A 13,482-nucleotide genomic window follows, 5' to 3' on the forward strand; every position below is an offset into this window, starting at 1 on the left:
AGCTTTGATTGGACTGATCATGTCAACCTCATCCTTTCAAAATCTTAGCTAGCAAGCTAGCAGTCATCATCATGGATCAAGTCGACAATCTACTGGCAAATTATTTTTAATCCTTGTCATATGAAGACAAATAATAAATAGAAATTATAGATAAAACGTATCGGTGCTCATCGGACATTGGACAAACATTACGCAACAAGTTGGAAATATCAAATTCAACAATGAGTGGTTTGGAAGGAATCAGTGGCTAACTGCAAGCATTGCAAAGCAATCACTAGCCTGCTATTCAGTGGAGTGGGTGTGTGGTCCCAAGTCTGGGTTTAAGTGTCTCTTTTCCAAGCTTAAAAGGACAAACATTAAACATTGGCCATGCTGTCAATCCAGCAGGGCTTCTGCTGCGCTCAAAACAACTTGAAACTCGTAACTGGGAAATCTGTGAGTACAAGACAACTGGGAACTCAGGAAAAAAACGAGCTCCGACTGGGAAAATACTTTTGAACAGTCATCCAACTCAGAATTGTAAGTCAGGAACTCGGGCCTCATTCTAGAGCTCAGACCTGAAGATCACTGACGTCATCATGATTGGACCTTGTTTTTTTTTTTTTTCCAGAGTTCCCAGTTGTCTTGAATGTACCATAAATCCAGAGAATGCCAGACTTTGATGACAGGGATATATGTATACTGTAGCTAAGAAAGTAATACTAAGTGTATGTTGTGTAGTAGCCCAAGTGCCTCACCCTAATAATTTGGTCCCTTTTCCCCTCTTAATTTCACCTACTGTTCTCACTTGGTGGTTCACATGTAGCCTATAACTTGTTTTAGAGAAATGTCATCATTGAATATTTTAAGAGCTTTTACTGTCTTCTTATATGCCCCCTTTATTTATCCTACGGTTATGACTTGGTATTACAGGGAGAAAACTGTAAGAACGGCCAATGTTCTGAATTCTGTCGATGTACATTTCAAAAGTGCTGAACAAATAGTTATACTGACTACGTCCTAGTTCGCTCATTAATGTCTTAAATCAAAATTACGGATTGCCTCTTATCAGCTAATCGTCCCCTTATGCCATAGTTTGTAAATCTCAATTCTCAGTAGAAACCACATTTGTTTAAGCAAGTCAGCCATATCAGCTATGTTTTTAAAAAAGGCAGTAAATGAGGTTGAATGAACTATTTTTCTGCCAGACAAGGCTCCGCTGATAGCCAGGTGTAGCAGTGGTAAGGTGTTGGGACTGCTGGTGGGCACCATTTGTCACCATATAGTGCAATTAATGTATTCTTTAGTGCTCTGGCTTTGCTGGCATGCATATATTTTTTTAATTGTTTGCTGTAAATACTAAATCCTAATTCTCCATTAGCCAGTGTGCTTCAATAAGACACAGTGCTGTCACTACGAGTGTTGCACGGTATACCGAAACATCTGTACTTTTTCCTATACTAAAACATGAAAAACAGTCCGGTACTAGAATTGTTGTTACTTTCCGTACTTCTGTCAAATGTGCCTCATGGAAGTCTGTTTATCAGTGCAGCCGATGTCCCCTTACAGCGCGAGTGCACCATGCCTGCTCCACTTATCCTGCACCGGGAGTCTGGGCTGTATCACGTTAGCTCCCCACTCATGCCTCCCAGGAGTTAACACACTTGAATAATGCGACATGGCATGTAGAAATGTTGAAACTGTTATTTACTGTTCACAGAACAATGTCCATACAGGCAAGAACACTTTACAATGCAAGATGATACTGGTAGCTTCCAGCTTTGTAGGTACACTTTGATCAGTCCCAAATGGAAGGGAAACTGATTGTTTGTCATCTGCAGCCCCATGAAATCAACCAAAACAAGCTCAATAACACAATGCATGCATACACTCCTATTGAATATGCATTGACCAGTATATTGTGAACTGGCCTAGGCTACATCTTGATTTACCCAGTTTATCAAGAGATTTACCATTCAAATAAATGACTACTATCAGGAATCAAGGTAAGACCCAGATGCAGTCTCATCGAATTGACAATGGTTTAATATTCCAACAGGGGCAGGCAATAGACAGGTCAAGGCAGAGGTGGGGCAACGGTACCGGAAAGCAGGCATGCTCAGGGTCAGGGTAGGCAGAGGAGACAAAGGGCTGTGAGACATAGGTTTGACTCTGGACACATGAAAGGTGGTATATGAAGGGTACGGGGCAACAGAAGACGAACAGCAGAGGGGCTAATAATCTTGGAGATGGGAAATGGGCCGATAAACCGGAGGGGAGAGTTTGCGGGATTCCACCCGGAGTGGCAGATCCCAGATGGATAGCCATACCTTCTGCCCGAATCGATGCCGGGGTCCGATGGCGATCCGCTTGTCGTCGATACCTGGAGGTGGTCTTGAGGAGGGCCGACAGGGCTCCCCTGCAGGTACAACGACAGTGGCGGACAAACATCTGGGCAGAAGGTATGCCGACCTCTTCCTCCTGCTCGGGGAAGAGCAGGGGCTGATACCCCAGGGAACACTCAAACAGAGTGCAGGGAAGGGTGTTGCGGGCGTACTCGACCCACACCAGCTGCTGGCTCCAGGAAGTGGGGTTGGCGGAGACCAGGCAGCGCAGAGTAGTCTCAAGATTCTGGTTGGCTCGCTCCAACTGGCCATTGGACTGGGGGTGGAACCCAGAGATTAGGCTGGCCGACGACCCAATGAGGGCGCAGAATGCCTTTCAGAACCGAGACCTGCGCTCCCCGATTGGAGATCATGTCCACGGGCAGTCCATGGAACCAGAAGACGTGCTGCACCATGAGCTGGGCCATCTCCTTGGCCGAGGGTAGTTTGGGTAGAGGAATGAAGTGAGCGGCCTTGGAAAACCGGTCGAGTACAGTCAGGATGGCAGTGTTGCCTTCAGACGGGGGGAGATCCGTAATGGAATTCAGGCGGAGACAAATGTGGTGACATCCGGAACCATCGTAGACCACCAAAAGCGTTGTCGCACGAAGGCCAAGGGTCCGATGGGAGCCCAGGTGGCAGGAAAGCCTGGAGGAATGGGCCCACTCCAGGACTGCAGAGCAGACAACATCAGTCAGGACAGGCAAGGGTCAAAACCAGGAGGGCGAGAAAGAGAGAGACTGGGAATAGCAGGAGCTGATAACAAAAACGCTGGTTGACTTGACAAACAATACGAACTGGCAACGGACAAACAGAGAACACAGGTATAAATACACAGGTGATAATGGGGAAGATGGGCGACACCTAGAGGGGGGTGGAGACAATCACAAAGACAGGTGAAACAGATCAGGATGTGACAGACTGCCATTATGTTATGCAGTTAGATTGTTTTTTCCAAAGTCAAACTGATTGTATGATTGATTCACTAATGCATACATGTCTCTGAAAATTTTTCCAGTAGAAAAAGTCTAATGTAATGATATTGAACTCAAAAGATGCCCAACGATTGAACAGAGCAGTAGCTGAATTTGGGTCTGGATCAGTGCCATTCTGTGACTTGGACTAATATGTCTTCTTGTCAAATACTGTATAGAAAAGGATATTTACCATCTACTATTCTTTCTAACCAGGACTAAAGAAATAAAAAATTAAATTAAATTGTTTTGAAAAGTGAATCTTGTATTTCTTGCAATTGGATTAAATGGTAGTTAAAATTACTAAATGGTGAGCCTATCATCTGATGTAAGATAGGGGGCATTACAAGTTATCAGTTTAGAGTTTTGAACTTAAGAGTAAAAAAAATATACAACTTACATCTGAAAAATGTGGCAGGGTGATTGAAAAAACACATTTAGAAATTGTGTCAATATAGCCCATTGGCTCTGTCGTGTTTGATCAGGCCAACAGGTAGGCTCGTCATTGTTTTCAGTGTTAGACCGGGATGTGGGCACACCATAAAAAAACGGACAGGCCAATAAATCAAGCCCTCACTCAGGGGAGATAGTTGTGATTGGACCGGGGCAAAATGCTTCCATAACACTTGCTTTCACCATCCAACCACTGAATTTATGATTTTTCCCAGTTGTCTATCGCTAAGACATCCACACTTTCCCCCCATGGAAATATGCAGAGAACAAACTTGAAGCCCAAATGTATAAACAATAGTGATAAAGATGTTTGGTGTAAAACATACTTTAGAGGACTCCTGAGATTCTCAGGAGGCCCCCAGGTAGTAGACTATATTACCCCTTACTGGTGAGTAATTAAGGTAAGTCAAATCAAACTTTATTTGTCACATGCGCCGAATACAAGTGTAGTGTAGACCATAGTGTGAAATGCTTACTTACAAGCCCTTAACCAACAGTGCAGTTCAAGAAGAGTTAAGAAAATAATTACCAAATAAACTAAAGTAAAAGCTGTTAAGGAGCATTTTGGTCCTAGACTTGGCACTCCGGTACCACTTGCCGTGCGGTAGCAGAGAAGACAGTCTATGACTTGGGTGACTGGAGTCTGACAATTTTATGGGCTTTCCTCTGACACTGCCTATTATATAGGTCCTGGATGGCAGGAAGCTTGGCCCCAGTGATGTACTGGGCTGTACGCCTGTAGCGCCTTACGGTCAGATGCCGGGCAGTTCCCATACCAGGCGGTGATGCAACCAGTCAGGATGCTCTCGATGGTGCAGCTGTAAAACCTTTTGAGGATCTGGGGATCTTTTCCTGTAGTCCACAATCAGCTCCTTTGTCTTGCTCACATTGAGGGAGAGGTTGTTGTCTTGGCACCACACTGCCAGTTCTCTGACCTCCCTATAGGCTGTCTTATCGTTGTCTGTGATCTGGCCTACCACTGTTGTGTCGTCAGCAAACTTAATGATGGAGTTAGAGTCGTGTTTGGCCACGCAGTCGTAGGTGAACAGGGAGTACAGGAGGGGACTAAGTACACACCCCTGAGGGGCCCCAGTGTTGAGGATCAGCGTGACAGACGTGTTGTTGCCTACCCTTCCCACACAGCGTTCTCACATAGGTGTTCCTTTTGTACAGGTGGGAAAGGGCAGTGTGGAGTGCGATTCAGATTGCGTCATATGTGGATCTGTTGGGGCAGTATGCAAATTGGAGTGGGTCTAGGGTTTTCGGGAGGATGCTGTTGATGTGAGCCATGACCAGCCTTTCAAAGCACTTCATGGCTACCAACATGAGTGCTACGGGGCGGTAATCATTTAGGCAGGTTACCTTCGCTTCCTTGGGCACAGGGACTATGGTGGTCTGCCTGAAACATGTAGGTATTACAGACTCGGTCAGGGAGAGGTTGAAAATGTCAGTGAAGACACTTGCCAGTTGGTCCGTGCATGCTTTGAGTACACATCCTGGTAATCTGTCTGGCCCTGCAGCTTTGTGAATGTTGACCTGTTTAAAGGTCTTGCTCACATCAGCTACCGAGAGCATTACCACACAGTCATCCAGAACAGCTCTCCGTGACCCTATTTTTTTTATTTAACTAGGCAAGTCAGTTAAGAACAAATTCTTATTTACAATGACGGCCTAGGAACAGGGGCAGAACAACAGATTTTTACCTTGTCAGCTCGGGGATTCGGTGTAGCAACCTTTCAGTTACTGGCCCAACGCTCTAACCACTAGGCTACCTGCCACCCCATACAAGAAGATTTCTCTGAATGTAGCCTGCCTGAGTCAAACCCTTTCATATGCCATAGAGAAATTGACATATCTTTGTGTGCTGTGTGTGCACTCGATCTAAATCACTCACACCTCTCCGTGACTCCACCCTGCCAGGGGGATACCGACAAAAGCACACAAACACATTGAACCTGATGGACACACACGCAGCTCGTCTGTGCTCAGTGACCTTGGTGGGCGCCCGGAAGAGGAAGGGAGGGGACACACAGCTGACAGACTGACAGCTGGGTGAAACTATTGCCACAGTGTCTCATCCAGCATACACATGTCACATACTACTTCTCATTACGGCCTGGGCAGAATAATACATCGCTAACATAGAATGACTGCATAAGGAGTGAGTGGATCGAAATGTGTACGTATAAGTGAGATATTCTATAACCCTTTATTCCAAAACAATCTAGGCTACTCATATTAAAACATGTCAGACATACCACTTCCACACATTCCTATCACAATGTATGATGGTGCGCTCTCCATGGTTCTATTGACTGTCTTCGGCAGCAGCTCTCGATATGTCTACTGTCTGAGTAACTGTAGCTCGTGTCTCTCCACTTCTAACCATCTGCAGGACAACAAGGTATCAATTCACATACTGGGCAAGTCTGACAGGAGGATGGGAAAAAACAGTGGCAGCAACATGCTCTGGTCTATGTCGCTTCTCATCGCGACCAATGAGAGCACACCTAGGTATCAATTCAAAATAAAAGGGAGCTGGTCGGGACTACAGGATGTTAAGCACATGGCTGCCACCTGCAGGAAGGTCTGTAAATTATACGGCGAACTGACACATTTTATTGTCAGTTATAAAAGGGTGTCATCATAGGACGTGAACAGTGTGTGAACTCATAGGGGCAAATGATACTCTAGATAGAGAGGCCTTTGTGTAAATGAGTTGTGTACAGTTTAACTATGATCAAAACCTTCAGAGTAAATTCTGTTTGAAGTGAATGAAATACACAAATACTTCCTTGAGAGTGAATGAGGGGCGATACATCAAAACAACAAAAGTCCATCAGTATTTCCTCCATATCAGACCCATAACTTTGCAAATGAAAGCATTTTCATACTGCTGTGGACGGTAGTCTAATGCACGTAGTACAATGTTAGTACAAATGTTTTCCACCAAAGGCAAAATCAGTCCTTGTTTTTGGAACATTAGTCATTTCAAAGAACCTGAAATTGGGACACTGGTGATGACTCAAAGGCTAAACATTCCAAATGTAGTATTTCTGCACACGAAAAGGGACATGATATTCACAAAATGACCAACATATTCAAATACCCATTCTAGTTTGTGACCCAACTGGCTACCTACAGTGGTGTGTATTTATAGTGGCCAAGGGTGATGGAGTGATGTCAAATCCTTGTATTCAAAGTATACAAAATTAGCCAATCAGCATTGAGCTAAACTGAGCGAGGTCAACTGAGAATGGTCCTGGCGCACAAAAAAATAAAGTGTCAAGGGAAGCTAGCTTGGATTTGGCATCACTCCTTTCAAATCCCATAGAGATCATACATAATTGACAGAAAAACTTGAATTGTTACATCTCGTTGTCCTCTGGTGGATAGTTACCCAGCTAGCAAAAATTGTCCCTTTCCTAAATTAGCCATGGATGGAGAGGTATTACTTAATTCTACATACTGGCCAATGATTATCATGGTGATTCTGATCTAACCATTAATGCATACATTGTTGTGCCCCTGGCTTGAGAGGATGGAAGTTCAATATGTAGCCAGATGTAGAAGGATAATGTTAACTAAATAATGTAGCCCATGAATGGAAATTAGGCTAGCGAGCAAGCATTTTAGCCAGGTATTCTAGGACAACAAAAAATACAAGCATGTACTGTATGACAGAGTGATTGTTTCGTCAACATGAAAGAGAGGAGGATGGCATTGGTGTAGGGTGAGTCAACATGTTTTTGTACTTGCACGAACGCGCGCACACACACATACACACAGAAATCAGAACCATTGACAGCCACATCATATTTAGTTTACGTTGATTAGACTAAATTGTTTTTGGTATCTTTTAGTTGTCACTGTATTAGACTAAGCAGAGGTGATTTGATGATGTTGAAATGGTGCTGGAATAGTGGAGGCAGCTCCTGTTTCCTTTTCGACTTGTGGTAACTCTCTGTGGTTCTAAATCAATAGTAGTTTAGTGGTCCGAAAATGTCGGAAACATTAACTTGCTTGACCATGCTGTAGGTCATGTAAAAGAAAGGCGTGGTTGAATGTATTCTGCCACTGTCTTCTTATTGTCTCAGCCTTTATGCCTATATATCACGGTTGCAAGGCATATGATCTAACAGGTTATAGAGCAAACAATGCAATTATCACAACACATAGGTTGTAATATGGCTTTTGGTGTGTGTGGGGGGGGGGCTTCCCCAGTGATTTTACCCACGCACCGCTACTGGCTACTTATCTGCCATCTTGTTGGGTTTTGGCAAACCATGTTTGTGTTTAGAGGCCCTTCCCTCCTACCTGTTTTTATTTCCCTCTAACCTTTTTTCCTTCAAGGGAGATTACTGAGACAAGCTACAGTGACAGGATGACCGCCAGGACCACAATCCATCTCTGCTCCTCTGATCCAAGGAAATCATGCTAATCATGCCCTCTCATGTCGCCATCTGGTGGTCAAAACATGCACCGCAGCAATAACTTGCAAAGTCATCTATCTGTATGCTCGGAGGTCTGGGCAAAAAAATATATTTTTATACTCACCCCTCCCATTGTTATCCCATCAATAAGGGCCACATATGGTTTCTGATATGTTCCTTAAAATATGAAATCAAATGTAAGTCAAAGCAAGTGTGGTAGAAAAAGTCACTGATAGCCAAAGGAGGGAAACAGGTGCTCCTAAGATACAAAAAATAACTGGTCTCATCAGAGAAAATGGATGTACAGTACGGTCTGTCCTTGTAGGTTCATAATGAAAACCAAACATTATGTAATACACAGGCATACTTTTGTTGTAAAACTCTCCCCTCTCTTACATAATCATGGATGAAGAGTAATTGGGACACGTACCAATAGTATTGTTCAGGATGTATTCTTCAGAAGTCTCCTACCTTCCCCGCTTCAGTCACAGCTAGGAGGAAATGACATCACAAAATGCGCTCAGTAAAGCACAGAGATGATAAGATGCCCGTTTGAAAATGTAGATGCAAACATTCAGTACAAATCAAGATCCTGTGTGTGTGTTCGTGGATCTCAACAGTCTGTTGTTTACCTCTGATGTCTCCACCAGCACAGAAGGCTTTCCCACCGGCTCCTTTGATAATCACAATATCAGTCTCCTTGTCCGTCTCCCATTTCTACGATGAAACATGCAATAGATTCAAAACAGTTTAGTACATTATGTGGATCAGTGTAAGTCAATGCTGACTGCCATCTTAGGTTTACAGATAATACACGACAAGCTACTACATTTGCCCATTGGAATGCCAATGTAAAATGCCAATGTACCTCTCATTGCATTCAAGCTATAGAATAGTTGTTGCATATTGCACAATATATTTGTGTTTAAACAAGTACTTCCACGTTCTATGGCCATTAAAACAAGTTTTTCAACATTTAAGATTTTGAATGAAACCTTAACTCGCCCAATTCCCTACTGTGAATAGAGGCCTTAACAGTAAGCGGTTTAGCTAAAATGTTGCCACATTTAATTAACTACTCCTACAGTTCGCTGCTGTTGTTTGCAGTAGGGGAACTGATATGGTTTCCTGTCCTTGACCCATGGCCCTAGTGACAGGTGGCCTAGATAGTGAGAGAGTCGGATCAAGTTCAGGGCTTTGGATCGATTCAAGGTGATCACCCGAGCATTCCCCACTTTCTCCACCAGCACCTCGGCCTGACTTGACATCTTCCCCCAAACACACACAGAGGCAATGTAAACACAAGCTGAAACATTTTAGGTACAGCAATGCAGGTGTTAAGTAGTAGTAGCAGAACGAGCTTCATTGGTTTCATTTGTTAGCTCCTAAACCCAAGGATGAGGATTTCTATCACTCTCCTACACCACATTTCTACGATGTGGTGCTGTTAATGTAGCTAATGCTTTTAACGTGCATGTCTGCCTCTCCCCCCCTTAATTTCTGTGGAGGGAGTATTACAACATGTGAGCCTGCATACTGTAGCTAGCTAACTGTCTCAAAGCTCAATTGATCACAGATCAATCAATTGCAAGTGCTTACCACTTGTCCTTAGACCTTAAAGAGAACACAAGACAGATGTACATTTATTTACAGAGATTAAATGTGGCAATGAACTGTGGACAGTGTAAACTTGGACATATTGACCTATTTTACATTGGCTCACAAATGTAAGAGGTGAGGTAGATAAGGCTTGACTAACTAAAAATGCTGTTTAATTCTGCCTTGCATTGCAGTATGGAAAAGAAAGTCCACAAATTATCGTTCATTGGCTAGGTTATTGTTAGTCACTTTGGAGAAACATATCATTTGCAGTTGGAAGACTAAGTGGCTTGACTAATGCAATGTCAAGATATCGGGCGTGTTTGAAGGGTAAGGCAAAAGCGACTGACTGTAAACGAAAGTCGAAGAGTGAAGTCGGGGGACGTGCATCTGTGACAGCCGAAAGTCAGACACTAATGTAGTTTTCCAACAGCAAGGATCAGATCAACATAGCAGCGTTGCCATTGTTAATATAAGGTTTTCTTTATAATGTCGAAAAAACTTCTCCAACAGCAATATCACACACACATTCACGAACCAAAATCATGGGCGTTAATCAATATGCTTACTACCGTGCTTCAAGTGCATTCCCCCGAGGACGTTCTCTTGAGTATGTTCTTGTGAGGACGAGTGTGGAGAAGGCATGAAATATTACATTTGAGAAGCACTTGCACTCCCCCTACTGTCCACGATGCATATGCCCATTCAACGAACCTTCTTCCAGCCAGGACAATGGCAACAATAATGACGAAACAAGATCAACACAAAGCAAACATTTTACTTCATAATAATCAGCTAGATATACAGCTCTGGAAAAAATGAAGAGACCACTGCAAAATTATCAGTTTCTCTGGTTTTACTATTTATAGGTATGTGTTTGGGTAAAATTAACATTTTGGTTTTATTCTATAAACTACTGACAACATTTCTCCCAAATAAAAATATTGTCATTTTGAGCAGTTATTTGCAGAAAATGACAACTGGTCAAATAACAAAAAAGATGCAGTGTTGTCAGACCTCGAATATTGCAAAGAAAATAAGTTCATATTCATTTTTAAACAACACAATACTAATGTTTTAACTTAGGAAGAGTTCAGAAATCAATATTTGGTGGAATAACCCTGATTTTCAATCACAGCTTTCATGAGTCTTGGCATGCTCTCCACCAGTCTTTCACATTGATGTTGGGTGACTTTATGCCACTCCTGGTGCAATTCAAGTAGTTCAGCTTTGTTTGATGGCTTGTGACCATCCATCTTCCTCTTGATCACATTCCAGAGGTTTTCAATGGGGTTCAGGTCTGGAGATTGGGCTGGCCATGATAGGGTCTTGATCTGGTGGACCTCCATCCACACCTTGATTGTCCTGCTGGAAAAAACAATCCTCAGAGTTGGGGAACATTTTCAGAGCAGAAGGAAGCAAGTTCTTCGAGGACAACCTCGTACGTGGCTTGATTTATGCGTACTTCACAAAGACAAATCTGCCCGATTCCAGACTTGCTGAAGCACCCCCAGATCATCACCGATCTTCCACCAAATTTCACAGTGGGTGCGAGACCTGGAGAGGCCTACAAAGCCAGTGTCTTGCACCCACTGTGAAATTTGGTGGAGGATCGGTGGTGATCGGTTCAGAAAATAATAATAATAAGTAAATACCTGGGGATTTACTGTTCATTAGATGTTTGATAGACCCGATAATCTCTTCAACTATGATGGGTTCATCACACTGTTTAAATTCTAGATCACTGATAGAGTGAACATTATTCAGTGAGTCAAAAAACATCTGTGGATTCCTGAGCGTTACGTAGAGCCAAACAATTTCCTGTAAAAATTGCTACAGTAGTTAGCGATACATTTTCGGTCATCTGTAATAACACCAACAATGTTTAAATTATTGATAGTGTTATTTGTAGAGTGACATTTCTCAAGTCTAAAGAAATAGGATGAATTCTGTTTTACCTACTCAAGCCATTTTTTCTAGATCTAAAAAAGGCTCCTTCTGCTTTTAATCTATATATTTTATCCAGTTTATTTTGTAACTCAATCAGTTCCATGTCCTCTTCCCCAGAGAGGCTGGCTGGCGAACTCCGAGTAAGGGAAGTTATCTTAATGATCACCTTTTCCTCCTCAGCTCTTCTGGTCTTAGCAAGATTACTACCATATTTTCTAAGGAATTTGGCCAATTCAAAGAGCTCCCAGTTCTTGCAATACAATTTTTCTTCACAAGCTCTTTCCCAAAAGTGTGAGAGCAGACCTTTAACCTCAAACTTAACTATATCATTATTTAATAAGGAGCTATTTCGCTTCCAGTAGGATGCTCTACCAAGGTTAGTATCAGGGGTAAAAATGTTGACATCAATGTAAATGTCCCTATGGTCTGTGAGGGGAGTAGTACAAATATTTGTATTAACACACTCACTATCAATACATTTCGATATAAGCCAAAAATCTATTCTGGACTGTTTGTATGTCACGACTTCTTCCGAAATCGGCCCCTCACCTTGTTCGGGCTGCGTTCAGTGATCGCCGTCACCGGCTTTCTAGCCATCGCCGCTCCATTTTTCATATATCCATTTGTCTTGTCTTGTTAGACCTACTATTTTAAGTGCATATGAAAAGTGATCATAAAAATCAAGAGTACAAAGAACAAAATCATATATATTTTTACACACACACACACACACACACACACACACACACACACACACACCCCCCTAAGACCTTTCTCACTTGGAAATAAGTATGAATAAATCAATAGAAAAATAACAGTGTAAATTAAGTCAAAAACAGACCTGTATGCCCCTTTAAAACCTCTATCTTGGTTACTGTATGCATACTAGAGATCAACCGATTAATCGGAATGGCCGATTAATCGGGCGATTTCAAGTTTTCATAACAATCGGAAATCGGTATTTTTGGGCGCCGATTTGCCGTTTTTTTTTTTTTTTTACACCTTTATTTAATCTTTATTTAACTAGGCAAGTCAGTTAAAAACACATTCTTATTTTCAATGACGGCCTAGACGAGGCAGAACGACAGATTTTTAACCTTTTTAACCTCAGCTCGGGGATCCAATCTTGCATTGATTACATTGCACTCCACGAGGAGCCTGCCTGTTAGCGAATGCAGTAAGCTAAGGTAAGTTGCTAGCTAGCATTAAACTTATCTTATAAAAAGCAATCAATCAATGACTGTCATTGCTCCGATGTGTACTTAACCATAAACATCAATGCCTTTCTTAAAATCAAAGGTTTTTAAACCTGCATATTTAGCTAAAAGAAATCCAGTTTAGCAGGCAATATTAACCAGGTGAAACTGTGTCATTTCTCTTGCGTTCATTGCACGCAGAGTCAGGGTATATGCAACAGTTTGGGCAGTCTCTTTGCGAACTAATTTGCCAGAACTTTACGTAATTATGACAACATTGAAGGTTGTGCAATGTAACAGGAATATTTAGACTCATGGATGCCACCCGTTAGATAAAATACGGAACGGAATAAACGTTTTGTTTGTTTTCGAGGTGATAGTTTCCTGATTAGTCAAAGGTATATGGTTTAGAGAGAAATAGTCGACGCGTTATAATTCCTGTAATAACTTTCGGCTGAATTTGAAAGGGGTTCCGTCGTTATTTTACCGTTCATGTCTTCCATAGAGAATGTCT

At 42.4% G+C, this 13,482-nt stretch overlaps 1 long non-coding RNA gene across 1 annotated transcript in view; it reads right to left on the reverse strand.

Moving 5' to 3' along the window:
• LOC120063856 overlaps positions 1-10,473 on the reverse strand; it is a 57,359-nt gene extending 46,886 nt beyond the window's left edge. Inside the window, exons 1-4 of the long non-coding RNA XR_005478550.1 lie at positions 10,395-10,473; positions 8,856-8,940; positions 8,654-8,714; positions 8,348-8,400 (exon numbers count right to left, since the gene is read on the reverse strand). This is a non-coding gene — a long non-coding RNA (uncharacterized LOC120063856). The remainder of the gene's footprint in view (positions 1-8,347; positions 8,401-8,653; positions 8,715-8,855; positions 8,941-10,394) is intronic.
• Between the last annotated feature and the right edge of the window lie 3,009 nt (positions 10,474-13,482).

Source organism: Salvelinus namaycush, chromosome 19 (assembly GCF_016432855.1).
Source record: "Salvelinus namaycush isolate Seneca chromosome 19, SaNama_1.0, whole genome shotgun sequence".
In the NCBI taxonomy this organism is placed as follows: domain Eukaryota; kingdom Metazoa; phylum Chordata; class Actinopteri; order Salmoniformes; family Salmonidae; genus Salvelinus; species Salvelinus namaycush.